Source organism: Coregonus lavaretus (assembly GCF_964263955.1).
Source record: "Coregonus lavaretus genome assembly, contig: HAP1_SCAFFOLD_2706, whole genome shotgun sequence".
NCBI lineage: Eukaryota > Metazoa > Chordata > Actinopteri > Salmoniformes > Salmonidae > Coregonus > Coregonus lavaretus.
In genome coordinates, this window is record NW_028157334.1 from 23391 (window position 1) to 36555 (window position 13165).

Sequence of the window (13165 nt, forward strand, 5' to 3'; positions counted from 1 at the left end):
GAGCGGATTCCAGTAATGGCACAGGGGAAAAGGAAGCACAGGAAGAGGACGGGAGGAAGGAGGCTGCGAGAGGAGAGGGACGAGGAGAAGAGAAGGCTGGAACAGGAGGAGAGGAGGGGAAGGAGGCGGAAGGAGGTGAAGGAGCGGAGAAGAAGGTGGCTGCGTCGGTGGAGAGTGAGGAGGAGGAGGAATCGGTGACGGGATTGGAAGGAGAGGCAGAGACGGGACAAGAAGAAGGAGCGGAGAAGGGGGAAGGAGCGAAGGAGTGGGGAGACAGCATGTCGAGCGCCTTGGTAGAAGAGATGAGGGGAATGGTGGAGGAGATAGCGGGGGGGGGGGGTGGTGTCTCCCCGTTGCCTCCAACACCAAGGAAGAGGAAAGGGAAGAGGAGGGGGGGCTCGACAGCCAGTGAGGGGGAGGGGAGTGGGGGGGTGGGGGTAGGGGAGGGGGTGGCCAAGCGAGGGATGGGGGAGGGTAGAGCGCCCTTGGCCTCGTTGTTTGCCACAGTCCCTCAATGTTTGGGGGAGGGTGACTCTCAAGGGCTGGGTCAGGCCTGGTTGGCTGAGGGGGGATCCCAACTCCTGTTTGGGGCGGTGGGGTCCCCTACTATCAGCCCTGCAGCCTGCAGGGAGGGAGGAAGGGAGGGTGTTGAGGGGGAACCCAGGATGCAGGGCTTTACAAGGCCTAACACTATGCCTGCATCCTGGGTTGGAGAGATGGAGGAGGACGGGGGGACGTCAGGAGAGGAGAAGACGTCCCTGCCGGATGAGATGGAGCAGGGGAGCATCGGGTGAGTCTCCTGTTTTTGGTTTTGTTGGTTTCTATTTTTTGATGTGTAGTTTTAGTTTATAATGGATCCTTCTGTTAATATTTTTACTTTAAATGTTAGGGGGTTGAGGGATTTTGTTAAGAGGAGGGCAGTTTTTAGTTTTTTGGAAGGGGTGGGTTTTGATGTTTGTTTTTTACAGGAGGTTCACCTGAGGGATGGAGGGGATGTTGAGAGGTTTAGGAGGGAGTGGGATAAGGGGGAGTCAGTTTGGGGTATAGGTGGGGTGCATTCAACAGGGGTAGGGATTTTGTTTGGGAATAGGGAGGTGAAATTAGAGGATAGTTTTGTTGTGATACAGGGCAGGGTTTTGGGGGTGGATGTTACTTTTAGGGATAGTAGGTATAGGTTAGTGGGGGTGTATGGGCCACAGGTGGCGGCAGACAGGAGGGAGATGGTGGACTGTCTGGCGCCCCTGTGTGTTACAAATAGGCACTTGGTGATAGGAGGGGATTTTAATATAGATTTAGGGGTAGGGGGGGATAGCAGTGCAGGTGCCATCACCGGGCTAATGGCTTGCCATGGTTTGGTTGATGGTGGCCTGCACACTACTCCGACAATGGCTGGTCCCACGTGGCGCAACTCCCGGGGGGTTGCGCGGAGGCTTGACTATATTTTTATATCCAGGTCTTTGGGTCAGTTGTCTGGGCGGCTGTTGCCTGTCTTCTTTTCGGATCACGACGGGGTGCTCCTGCAGGTGGGCTCGCCAGTCTGCCTCTTCGGTAGGGGGTACTGGAAATTAGATCGGGATGTGTTGGAGGAGCAAGCTTTCGTTGACGGCTTTTGCATTTTCTTTCGGAGGTTGGAAGGCCTCCGGTCCATGTGTGAGGGGGTGTTAGAGTGGTGGGATTTAGTTAAGGTTAGGATTAGGGCCTTTATAATAGGATATTGTAAGAGGAAAAAAAGGGAGGAAAGGAGGGAGGTGGATCGTATCCAAAGGTTGCTCGAACTCGAGTACGAGGCAGGCAACCTCGGCGGGTCGATTGACTGGGAGAGATCAGCAGCCCTGAAGGCGCAGCTCAGGGAGCTGCAGGAGCGGAAGGCTCGAGCTTTCCTGGAGCGTGCGCATAATGGCTTTCTAGAACATAATGAGACTTGTTCCGCTATGTTCTTTAAGTCGGTTAGGAGTAGACAGAGTAGGAAGGTAATGAATGGGGTTAGGGAAGAAAATGGTAGGATAGTCAGAGAGCCAGAGGAGATGGTCAGGGTGACAACTGACCATTTCCGAGGTTTATTTAAGGAGAGGGAAATAGATGTAGAGCAGGGAAATGTGTTTTTAGAACACTTGTCCCGGCGTTTGCCGGAGGACATTAGAGAAGCGATGGAGGCTCAGATTTCCCTAGAAGAGGTTGAGAGCGCTCTTAGGAGGATGGGAAAAGGGAAGGTGCCCGGGATGGATGGGTTGCCGGCAGAGTTTTATCTCAAGTTTTGGGGTATACTTGGACCGGTGGTCCTTGAAGTCTTGAAGGCCATCCTTGGGACGGGGGTCCCGGGGGGATCAATGGCTGTTGGTGTGCTGTCACTTCTCTATAAGAAGGGGGAAGTAACAGACCTTGGCAACTGGCGGCCGTTGACCATGCTGTGCGTAGACTACAAGATACTTGCAAAGGTTTTAGCAGACCGGTTGCGCACAGCCCTTCCCTACGTCGTCCACGAGGATCAGACGTGCGGGGTAGAGGGCCGCTCCATTAGATGGAACCTGCAGTTGATCAGGGACTCCATCGCTTGGGTAGAAGATAGAGGGTTGCCTCTAATGGTAGCAGCGCTAGATCAGGCGAAAGCCTTTGATCGCGTGAATAGGTCTTTTCTATTCAGGGTGTTAGGTAGATTAGGATTTGGGGAGAAGTTTATAGGATGGATCCGTACATTATATGTCGGAGCGGGGTGCCGGGTTAGCGTAAACAGTCACTTGGGTGATGTTTTTGACCTCGAGTCTGGGGTCAGGCAGGGGTGCCCGCTCTCGGCTCTCCTCTTCGTTTTGTACATGGAGCCTCTGGGGGCTGCCATTAGGGCAGACACAGGGGTGGAGGGCTTGTTGATTCCTGGAAGCGGTGGGATGCGCGTCAAGTTGACGCAGTACGCCGATGACACTTCCTTGCTGCTTTGCAAGGACTCGTGCCTGACAAGGTCCCTTGCCATTATTGGGGACTTCACCCGGGCGTCGGGAGCGGTTCTTAACCACGCAAAGTCTTCCGTTAAGTTCTTCGGAAGATGGCGTGGTAGGACGGATGTGCCCGGGGGGTTATCTCTCTGTAAGGGGGCCCTGAGGATTCTCGGGGTCCATTTTGAGACCTCCGGCTCAGCGACGCTGAACTGGAACATGGGTATCGCAGTGGTACAGAGGAAGCTAGCGATGTGGAGGGCTAGGTCATTGTCCTTTATAGGCAAGGTCCTGGTTCTCAAGGTGGATGTATTGCCATCTCTTTTGTACTTGGCATACATCTACCCATTGCCGGCTTGTCTGAGGAGGCCTCTGGTGAGGCTAGTGTTTCAGTTCATGTGGGGTGGCCGGTACGAGTGGGTCGCCAGGGAGCGCATGCTCTGCCCCATCGGGGAGGGAGGTAGGGGGGTACCACATCTCCCCCTCAAGCTAGACACAATTTTTGTTTCTTTTCTGTTGACGGAGCTTGCTAAGCCGGTAATACACCCGTCCGGTTACCTCCTGCGGGTGTTCTTCTCGTATCAGGCGAGAAGCGTAATGGTGTGGTCTAACGCGGGTCCTCGGGCGGAACAGCTGCCGTGGCACTTCGGCCATGCGGCCAAGTGGCTGCGTGCACACCCCGAGGTTGAAGTTGCCCGAGTAGGTTTAGACCACAGGCACCTGTACGAGGAGGTCAGACAGGCAGGGAGTCTGGCGCCGGTAGTGGGCATCCCGGCAGTGGTGTGGGAGGGAGTGCAGGCGCGGGGCCTGGACAATAGGCTCAAGGACCTGAATTGGTTGAGCCTCCACAAGTGTTTGCCGGTACGGTCCATCATGTACCGACATGGCTTGGCGCGATCCCCCACCTGCCCAAGACCGTCTTGTGGCGGGGAGGAGACTGTGCGTCATGTTTTTTGGGACTGTGCCTTTGCCGGAGTAGTATGGGCTAGGGCACGGGTGTTGTTAGGAAGGGTAAGAGGGGATTTTGTGGTGACGTGGGCAAGGTTAGAGAGAGGTGTAGGGAGAGCGAGAGGGACGGATAGGGATAGGTTTCTGCTCTGGCTTCTCATGAGTCTCTTTAAACGGGGGCTGTGGGAAGCCAGGCAGAACATGGTTAAGACAGGGAGAGATTGGGGGGTGGAAGGGGTAGTGAGGAGGGTGGAAGGAGATTTGAGGGGGAGGATGAAGAGGGAAGAGAGGAAGTGGGGGCAGCATGCTGCCCGGGAGAGGTGGAAAGGGGGTTTAGGGCTGGGGTTAAGTTAGAAGGCTTAATGGGATAGTTTAGGGACGGGGAGATATAGGGAGAGGTAGTGTGTAGGATGACGGGGAGGGAAGATGCTCCCCTGAGTTTTTGTTTGGGGTTTGTTTTTGTTTTGATTAAAAATGCCAATATTATTTGAGTGGAATGGAAGGTATGATTTTGTAAAGGATGAATGGCATTGAATGTAATAAATTATTTTTTCTAAAAAAAAATCTGTTCTTATCAGTTTAATATCTGATACGTCCCCCATTGGGGGACTACATATTAAATGGATTTTTCGAACAGGGAGTCGGAAATGGGGCTTGCTCCGTCCGCTCCACGCATCGACCCGGTATTGCAGTACCTCCGGGAACGGTGCAACACTTTTCTCCCATTGTCAAGGAAAACAACTACACGGAGGTAGGTAAAACAGCCAGCAGAAGAAGAGAGGGGAAAAAAAATTTCCAAACTGAAAGAAGGGCGAAGCGCTTTTCGTGCGGTCCAGCGTTTTCCCGCCCTTTTTCTTAAAAAAAAAAAAAAAAAAAAAAAAAAAAGGTTATTTGGTTTGGCATTCACCAGGATAGTGTCTGTCTGTCTGTCTGTCTGTCTGTCTGTCTGTCTGTCTGTCTGTCTGTCTGTCTGTCTGTTTTTCACCAAAAAAAGAACAAATACTTCACCAGGATAGTGGGTCTGTGTCTGTCTGTGTGTTTGTCTGTGACTTTTTCCCCTGCACAGCCCCCGAAAACTTGGCGAGTGGGTTCGGGGACAACCCGCGAGAAGCCGGCCTTGAGTAAACAGAGTGCATCTCGGGCCCCGACCTCTGACTTCCATACGACTCTGGTTTCTCTTCATTACGCACAAGCCTTTCGCCTTTTACTAAAGACTTCCGTGGAGAGGAACACTTACGAGTTCAACGTATTTTTGGAGGGGCTTTGCTTCTGGCAGAGCCCGATATCTTGTTTCAAGAGAAATCAACAGAGACGGCGTCTGCCTGCCTGCCTGCCGCGCAGACGCATTAGCGACTTTTTGGAGAAACACTTGACGCATTAGCGACTTTTTGGAGAAAAAAACACTTGCCTGTCGCCATGGAAACGTGGAGTGGTGGCGATGGGAGGAGCACACTAGCCAAACCGCTGAGGTCTCCCGAGACCCCCGGGCGCCCGGCGGGTGCAGGGTTCAATTTGTGGGTTATCGCTTCTCGGCCTTTTGGCTCAGATCAAGCTTGGTACCGAGGTGCCCCAAAGCCCGCTGAGTCAGGAGGTCGAAGGAAGGTAGGAGGGAGGAGGGTGCTTAGCCTTTTGGATTTCGAGGGAGCCGGATTTTTTTCGGGTTTTCATTTTTCATTGGCTTCTTTGGATAAAGAGAGCTTTTTTGGTTAAAAGATGGAGCAGCAGAAGCCAATACCAGGGATGGGTTTGGCGAACACGCTAAGGTTTTCCTGGACGGACAAGGAGATGGAGCCGTGGGGAAGGGAGACGTTTGGGAGAAATATACTGATGGGGTGCCTGAAGCTACAGGTGAAGGATGTTCTCTGTCTTCAGGGGAACCCGTTGGAGAACTCATATGATGTGACTTTCCACTTGGAGGAGATGCATGACAGTGTGATGAAGAAGGTGAGAGAAGGGAAAGGAGCAAGACCTCTGTGCCATTACGAGGTGACCAGCCTGGCAAGGAATAATTTCAGGGTGGTCACCGTAATGATGTACAATCCGCATGTGAAGGATGAGGAGGTGAGGGCCTTTCTGGGGAGATATGTTGATAACGTCTCCTCAGCGAGGTACCTCAGGGACTCCCTGGGATTCTGGAACGGGAGGAGAGGGTTCCAGGTGCTTCTCAGGGAGGATCCGAAGGGTTTGGGTGGCTACCTCCATCCTCCGGCAATGTTCTCCCTGGGGGCTGACAGGGGGACATTGTTTTATGCCCGTCAGCCTCCGTTCTGCAGGCGGTGTATGGTATACGGCCATATCCTGGCCTCTTGCAACAACAGAAAGTGTAGGTTCTGTGGGTCGGGAGAGCACGAGGCCAAGGATTGTGACGAGCCCAAGGCTTGCCATGGGTGTGGCTCGGTAGCACACCTGTGGCGTGATTGCCCGACTCGTAAGAGGTCGTATGCGTCTGCAGCTGGAGGGGGAGCGGGGGATGGGGGGAGAGGAGAAAGTAAGGGAGCGGATGACAGTAATGGCACAGGGGAAAAGAATGCACAGGAAGAGGACGGGAGGAAGGAGGCTGCGAGAGGAGAGGGGCGAGGAGAAGAGAAGGCTGGAACAAGTGGAGAGGAGGGGAAGGAGGCGGAAGGAGGTGAAGGAGCGGAGAAGAAGGAGGCTGGGGCAGTGGAGAGAGAGGAGGAGGAGGAGGAGGAGGAAACGGTGACGGGAATGGAAGGAGAAGCAGAGACGGGACCAGAAGAAGGAGCGGAGAAGGGAGAAGGAGTGAAGGAGTGGGGGGACAGCGTGATGGACAGCATGTCGAGCGCCTTGGTTGAAGAGATGAGGGGAATGGTGGAGGAGATAGCGGAGAAGGGGGGTGGTGTCTCCCCGTTGCCTCCAACACCAAAGAAGAAGAAAGGGAAGAGGAGGGGGGGCTCGACAGGCTGTGAGGGGGAGGGGAGTGGGGGAGGGGGGGTAGGGGAGGGGTTGGCCAAGCGAGGGATGGGGGAGGGAAGAACGCCCTTGTCCTCGTTGGTTTCCTCAGCCCCTCAATGTTTGGTGGAGGGTGACTCCCAGGGGCTGGTTCAGGCCTGGTTGTCTGAGGGGGGATCTCAACTCCTGTTTGGGGTGGGGGGGTCCCCTACTACGAGCTCAGCAGCCTACAGGGAGGGAGGAGTGGAGGGTGTTGAGGGGGAACCCAGGATGCAGGGCTTTACAAGGCTTAACACTATGCCTGCATCCTGGGTTGGAGAGATGGGGGAGGACGGGGGGACGTCAGGAGAGGAGAAGACGTCCCTGCCGGACGAGATGGAGCAGGGGAGCATCGGGTGAGTCTCCTGTTTTTGGGTTTGTTTGGTTTCCATTTTGTTGATGTGAAGTCTATTTTATAATGGATCTTTCTGTTAATATTTTCAGTTTAAATGTAAGGGGGTTGAGGGATTTTGTTAAGAGGAGGGCAGTTTTTAGTTTTTTGGAAGGGGTGGGTTTTGATGTTTGTTTTTTACAGGAGGTTCACCTGAGGGATGGAGGGGATGTTGAAAGGTTTAAGAGGGAGTGGGATAAGGGGGAGTCAGTTTGGGGTATAGGTGGGGTTCATTCAACAGGGGTGGGGATTTTGTTTGGGAATAGGGAGGTGAGAGTAGAAGATACTTTTGTTGTGATACAGGGCAGGGTTTTGGGGGTGGATGTTACTTTTAGGGATAGTAGGTATAGGTTAGTGGGGGTGTATGGGCCACAGGTGGCGGCAGACAGGAGAGAGATGGTGGACTGTCTGGCGCCCCTGTGTGTTACAAATAGGCACTTGGTGATAGGAGGGGATTTTAATATAGATTTAGGGGTAGGGGGGGATAGCAGTGCAGGAGCCATCACCGGGCTGATGGCTTGCCATGGTTTGGTTGATGGTGGCCTGCACACTACTCCGACAATGGCTGGTCCCACGTGGCGCAACTCCCGGGGGGTTGCGCGGAGGCTGGACTACATTTTTATATCCAGGTCTTTGGGTAAGTTGTCTGGGCGGCTGTTGCCTGTTTTCTTTTCAGATCACGACGGGGTGCTCCTGCAGGTGGGGTCGCCAGTCTGCCTCTTCGGTAGGGGGTACTGGAAATTAGATCGGGATGTGTTGGAGGAGCAAGTTTTCGTTGACGCCTTTTGCATTTTCTTTCGGAGGATGGAAGGCCTCCGGTCCATGTGTGAGGGGGTGTTAGAGTGGTGGGATTTAGTTAAGGTTAGGATTAGGGCCTTTATAATAGGATATTGTAAGAGGGAAAAAAGGGAGGAAAGGAGGGAGGTGGATCGTATCCAAAGGTTGCTCGAACTCGAGTACGAGGCAGGCAACCTCGGCGGGTCGATTGACTGGGAGAGATCAGCAGCCCTGAAGGCGCAGCTCAGGGAGCTGCAGGAGCGGAAGGCTCGAGCTTTCCTGGAGCGTGCGCATAATGGCTTTCTTGAACATAATGAGACTTGTTCCGCTATGTTCTTTAAGTCGGTTAGGAGTAGACAGAGTAGGAAGGTAATGAATGGGGTTAGGGAAGAAAATGGTAGGATAGTCAGAGAGCCAGAGGAGATGGTCAGGGTGACAACTGACCATTTCCGAGGTTTATTTAAGGAGAGGGAAATAGATGTAGAGCAGGGAAATGTGTTTTTAGAACACTTGTCCCGGCGTTTGCCGGAGGACATTAGAGAAGCGATGGAGGCTCAGATTTCCCTAGAAGAGGTTGAGAGCGCTCTTAGGAGGATGGGAAAAGGGAAGGTGCCCGGGATGGATGGGTTGCCGGCCGAGTTTTATCTCAAGTTTTGGGGTATACTTGGACCGGTGGTCCTTGAAGTCTTGAAGGCCATCCTTGGGACGGGGGTCCTGGGGGGATCAATGGCTGTTGGTGTGCTGTCACTTCTTTATAAGAAGGGGGAAGTAACAGACCTTGGCAACTGGCGGCCGTTGACCATGCTGTGCGTAGACTACAAGATACTTGCAAAGGTTTTAGCAGACCGGTTGCGCACAGCCCTTCCCTACGTCGTCCACGAGGATCAGACGTGCGGGGTAGAGGGTCGCTCCATTAGATGGAACCTACAGTTGATCAGGGACTCCATCGCTTGGGTAGAAGATAGAGGGTTGCCTCTAATGGTAGCAGCGCTAGATCAGGCGAAAGCCTTTGATCGCGTGAATAGGTCTTTTCTATTCAGGGTGTTAGGTAGATTAGGATTTGGGGATGAGTTTATAGGATGGATCCGTACATTATATGTCGGAGCGGGGTGCCGGGTTAGCGTAAACAGTCACTTGGGTGACGTTTTTGACCTCGAGTCTGGGGTCAGGCAGGGGTGCCCGCTCTCGGCTCTCCTCTTCGTTCTGTACATGGAGCCTCTGGGGGCTGCCATTAGGGCAGACACAGGGGTGGAGGGCTTGTTGATTCCTGGAAGCGGTGGGTTGCGCGTCAAGTTGACGCAGTACGCCGATGACACTTCCTTGCTGCTTTGCAAGGACTCGTGCCTGACAAGGTCCCTTGCCATTATTGGGGACTTCACCCGGGCGTCGGGAGCGGTTCTTAACCACGCAAAGTCTTCCGTTAAGTTCTTCGGAAGATGGCGTGGTAGGACGGATGTGCCCGGGGGGTTATCTCTCTGTAAGGGGGCCCTGAGGATTCTCGGGGTCCATTTTGAGACCTCCGGCTCAGCGACGCTGAACTGGAACATGGGTATCGCAGTGGTACAGAGGAAGCTAGCGATGTGGAGGGCTAGGTCATTGTCCTTTATAGGCAAGGTCCTGGTTCTCAAGGTGGATGTATTGCCGTCTCTTTTGTACTTGGCATACATCTACCCATTGCCGGCTTGTCTGAGGAGGCCTCTGGTGAGGCTAGTGTTTCAGTTCATGTGGGGTGGCAGGTACGAGTGGGTCGCCAGGGAGCGCATGCTCTGCCCCATCGGGGAGGGAGGTAGGGGGGTACCACATTTCCCCCTCAAGCTGGACACAATTTTTGTTTCTTTTCTGTTGACGGAGCTTGCTAAGCCGGTAATACACCCGTCCGGTTACCTCCTGCGGGTGTTCTTCTCGTATCAGGCGAGAAGCGTAATGGTGTGGTCTAACGCGGGTCCTCGGGCGGAACAGCTGCCGTGGCACTTCGGCCATGCGGCCAAGTGGCTGCGTGCACACCCCGAGGTTGAAGTTGCCCGAGTAGGTTTAGACCACAGGCACCTGTACGAGGAGGTCAGACAGGCAGGGAGTCTGGCGCCGGTAGTGGGCATCCCGGCAGTGGTGTGGGAGGGAGTGCAGGCGCGGGGCCTGGACAATAGGCTCAAGGACCTGAATTGGTTGAGCCTCCACAAGTGTTTGCCGGTACGGTCCATCATGTACCGACATGGCTTGGCGCGATCCCCCACCTGCCCAAGAACCTCTTGTGGCGGGGAGGAGACTGTGCGTCATGTATTTTGGGACTGTGCCTTTGCCGGAGTAGTATGGGCTAGGGCACGGGTGTTGTTAGGAAGGGTAAGAGGGGATTTTGTGTTGACGTGGGCGAAGTTAGAGAGGGGTGTAGGGAGAGCGAGAGGGACAGGGAGGGATAGGTTTCTGCTCTGGCTTCTCATGAGTCTCTTTAAAAGGGGGCTGTGGGAAGCCAGGCAGAACATGGTCAAGACAGGGAGAGATTGGGGGGTGGAAGGGGTAGTGAGGAGGGTGGAAGGAGATTTGAGGGGGAGGATGAAGAGGGAGGAGAGGAAGTGGGGGCAGCACGCTGCCCGGGAGAGGTGGAAAGGGGGTTTAGGGCTGGGGTTAAGTTAGATGGTTTAATGGGGAGTTTAGGGACGGGGAGATATAGGGAGAGGTAGTTTGTAGGATGACGGGGAGGGAAGATGCTCCCCTGAGTTTTTGTTTGGGGTTTGTTTTTGTTTTGATTTAAAAATGCCAATATTATTTGAGTGGGAATGGAATGTATGATTTTGTAAAGTATGAATGGCATTGAACGTAATAAATAATTTTTTCAAAAAAAAAAAAAATCTGTTCTTATCAGTTTAATATCTGATACGTCCCCCATTGGGGGACTACATATTAAATGGATTTTTCGAACAGGGAGTCGGAAATGGGGCTTGCTCCGTCCGCTCCACGCATCGACCCGGTATTGCAGTACCTCCGGGAACGGTGCAACACTTTTCTCCCATTGTCAAGGAAAACAACTACACGGAGGTAGGTAAAACAGCCAGCAGAAGAAGAGAGGGGAAAAAAAATTTCCAAACTGAAAGAAGGGCGAAGCGCTTTTCGTGCGGTCCAGCGTTTTCCCGCCCTTTTTCTTAAAAAAAAAAAAAAAAAAAAAAAAAAAAAGGTTATTTGGTTTGGCATTCACCAGGATAGTGTCTGTCTGTCTGTCTGTCTGTCTGTCTGTCTGTCTGTCTGTCTGTCTGTCTGTCTGTTTTTCACCAAAAAAAGAACAAATACTTCACCAGGATAGTGGGTCTGTGTCTGTCTGTGTGTTTGTCTGTGACTTTTTCCCCTGCACAGCCCCCGAAAACTTGGCGAGTGGGTTCGGGGACAACCCGCGAGAAGCCGGCCTTGAGTAAACAGAGTGCATCTCGGGCCCCGACCTCTGACTTCCATACGACTCTGGTTTCTCTTCATTACGCACAAGCCTTTCGCCTTTTACTAAAGACTTCCGTGGAGAGGAACACTTACGAGTTCAACGTATTTTTGGAGGGGCTTTGCTTCTGGCAGAGCCCGATATCTTGTTTCAAGAGAAATCAACAGAGACGGCGTCTGCCTGCCTGCCTGCCGCGCAGACGCATTAGCGACTTTTTGGAGAAACACTTGACGCATTAGCGACTTTTTGGAGAAAAAAACACTTGCCTGTCGCCATGGAAACGTGGAGTGGTGGCGATGGGAGGAGCACACTAGCCAAACCGCTGAGGTCTCCCGAGACCCCCGGGCGCCCGGCGGGTGCAGGGTTCAATTTGTGGGTTATCGCTTCTCGGCCTTTTGGCTAAGATCAAGTGTAGTATCTGTTCTTATCAGTTTAATATCTGATACGTCCCCCATTGGGGGACTACATATTAAATGGATTTTTCGAACAGGGAGTCAGAAATGGGGCTTGCTCCGTCCGCTCCACGCATCGACCCGGTATTGCAGTACCTCCGGGAACGGTGCAACACTTTTCTCCCATTGTCAAGGAAAACAACTACACGGAGGTAGGTAAAACAGCCAGCAGAAGAAGAGAGGGGAAAAAAAATTTCCAAACTGAAAGAAGGGCGAAGCGCTTTTCGTGCGGTCCAGCGTTTTCCCGCCCTTTTTCTTAAAAAAAAAAAAAAAAAAAAAAAAAAAAAGGTTATTTGGTTTGGCATTCACCAGGATAGTGTCTGTCTGTCTGTCTGTCTGTCTGTCTGTCTGTCTGTCTGTCTGTCTGTCTGTCTGTCTGTCTGTCTGTTTTTCACCAAAAAAAGAACAAATACTTCACCAGGATAGTGGGTCTGTGTCTGTCTGTGTGTTTGTCTGTGACTTTTTCCCCTGCACAGCCCCCGAAAACTTGGCGAGTGGGTTCGGGGACAACCCGCGAGAAGCCGGCCTTGAGTAAACAGAGTGCATCTCGGGCCCCGACCTCTGACTTCCATACGACTCTGGTTTCTCTTCATTACGCACAAGCCTTTCGCCTTTTACTAAAGACTTCCGTGGAGAGGAACACTTACGAGTTCAACGTATTTTTGGAGGGGCTTTGCTTCTGGCAGAGCCCGATATCTTGTTTCAAGAGAAATCAACAGAGACGGCGTCTGCCTGCCTGCCTGCCGCGCAGACGCATTAGCGACTTTTTGGAGAAACACTTGACGCATTAGCGACTTTTTGGAGAAAAAAACACTTGCCTGTCGCCATGGAAACGTGGAGTGGTGGCGATGGGAGGAGCACACTAGCCAAACCGCTGAGGTCTCCCGAGACCCCCGGGCGCCCGGCGGGTGCAGGGTTCAATTTGTGGGTTATCGCTTCTCGGCCTTTTGGCTCAGATCAAGCTTGGTACCGAGGTGCCCCAAAGCCCGCTGAGTCAGGAGGTCGAAGGAAGGCAGGAGGGAGGAGGGTGTTTAACCTTTTCGAATTGGTGGAAACCGGTTTTTCGGGTTTTCATTATTCATTTGGCTTCTTTTGTTAAGAGAGCCTTTTTTTGGGAAGAAATGGAGCAGCAGAAGACAACACCTGGGATGGGACTGGCCAACACGGTGAGGTTTACATGGACGGACAAGGAGATGGACCCGTGGGGAAGAGAGACATTCGGAAGAAATATCTTGATGGGGTACTTGAAGCTTCAAGTAAAAGACGTGCTTTGCCTTCAAGGGAACCCTTTGGAGAATGCATA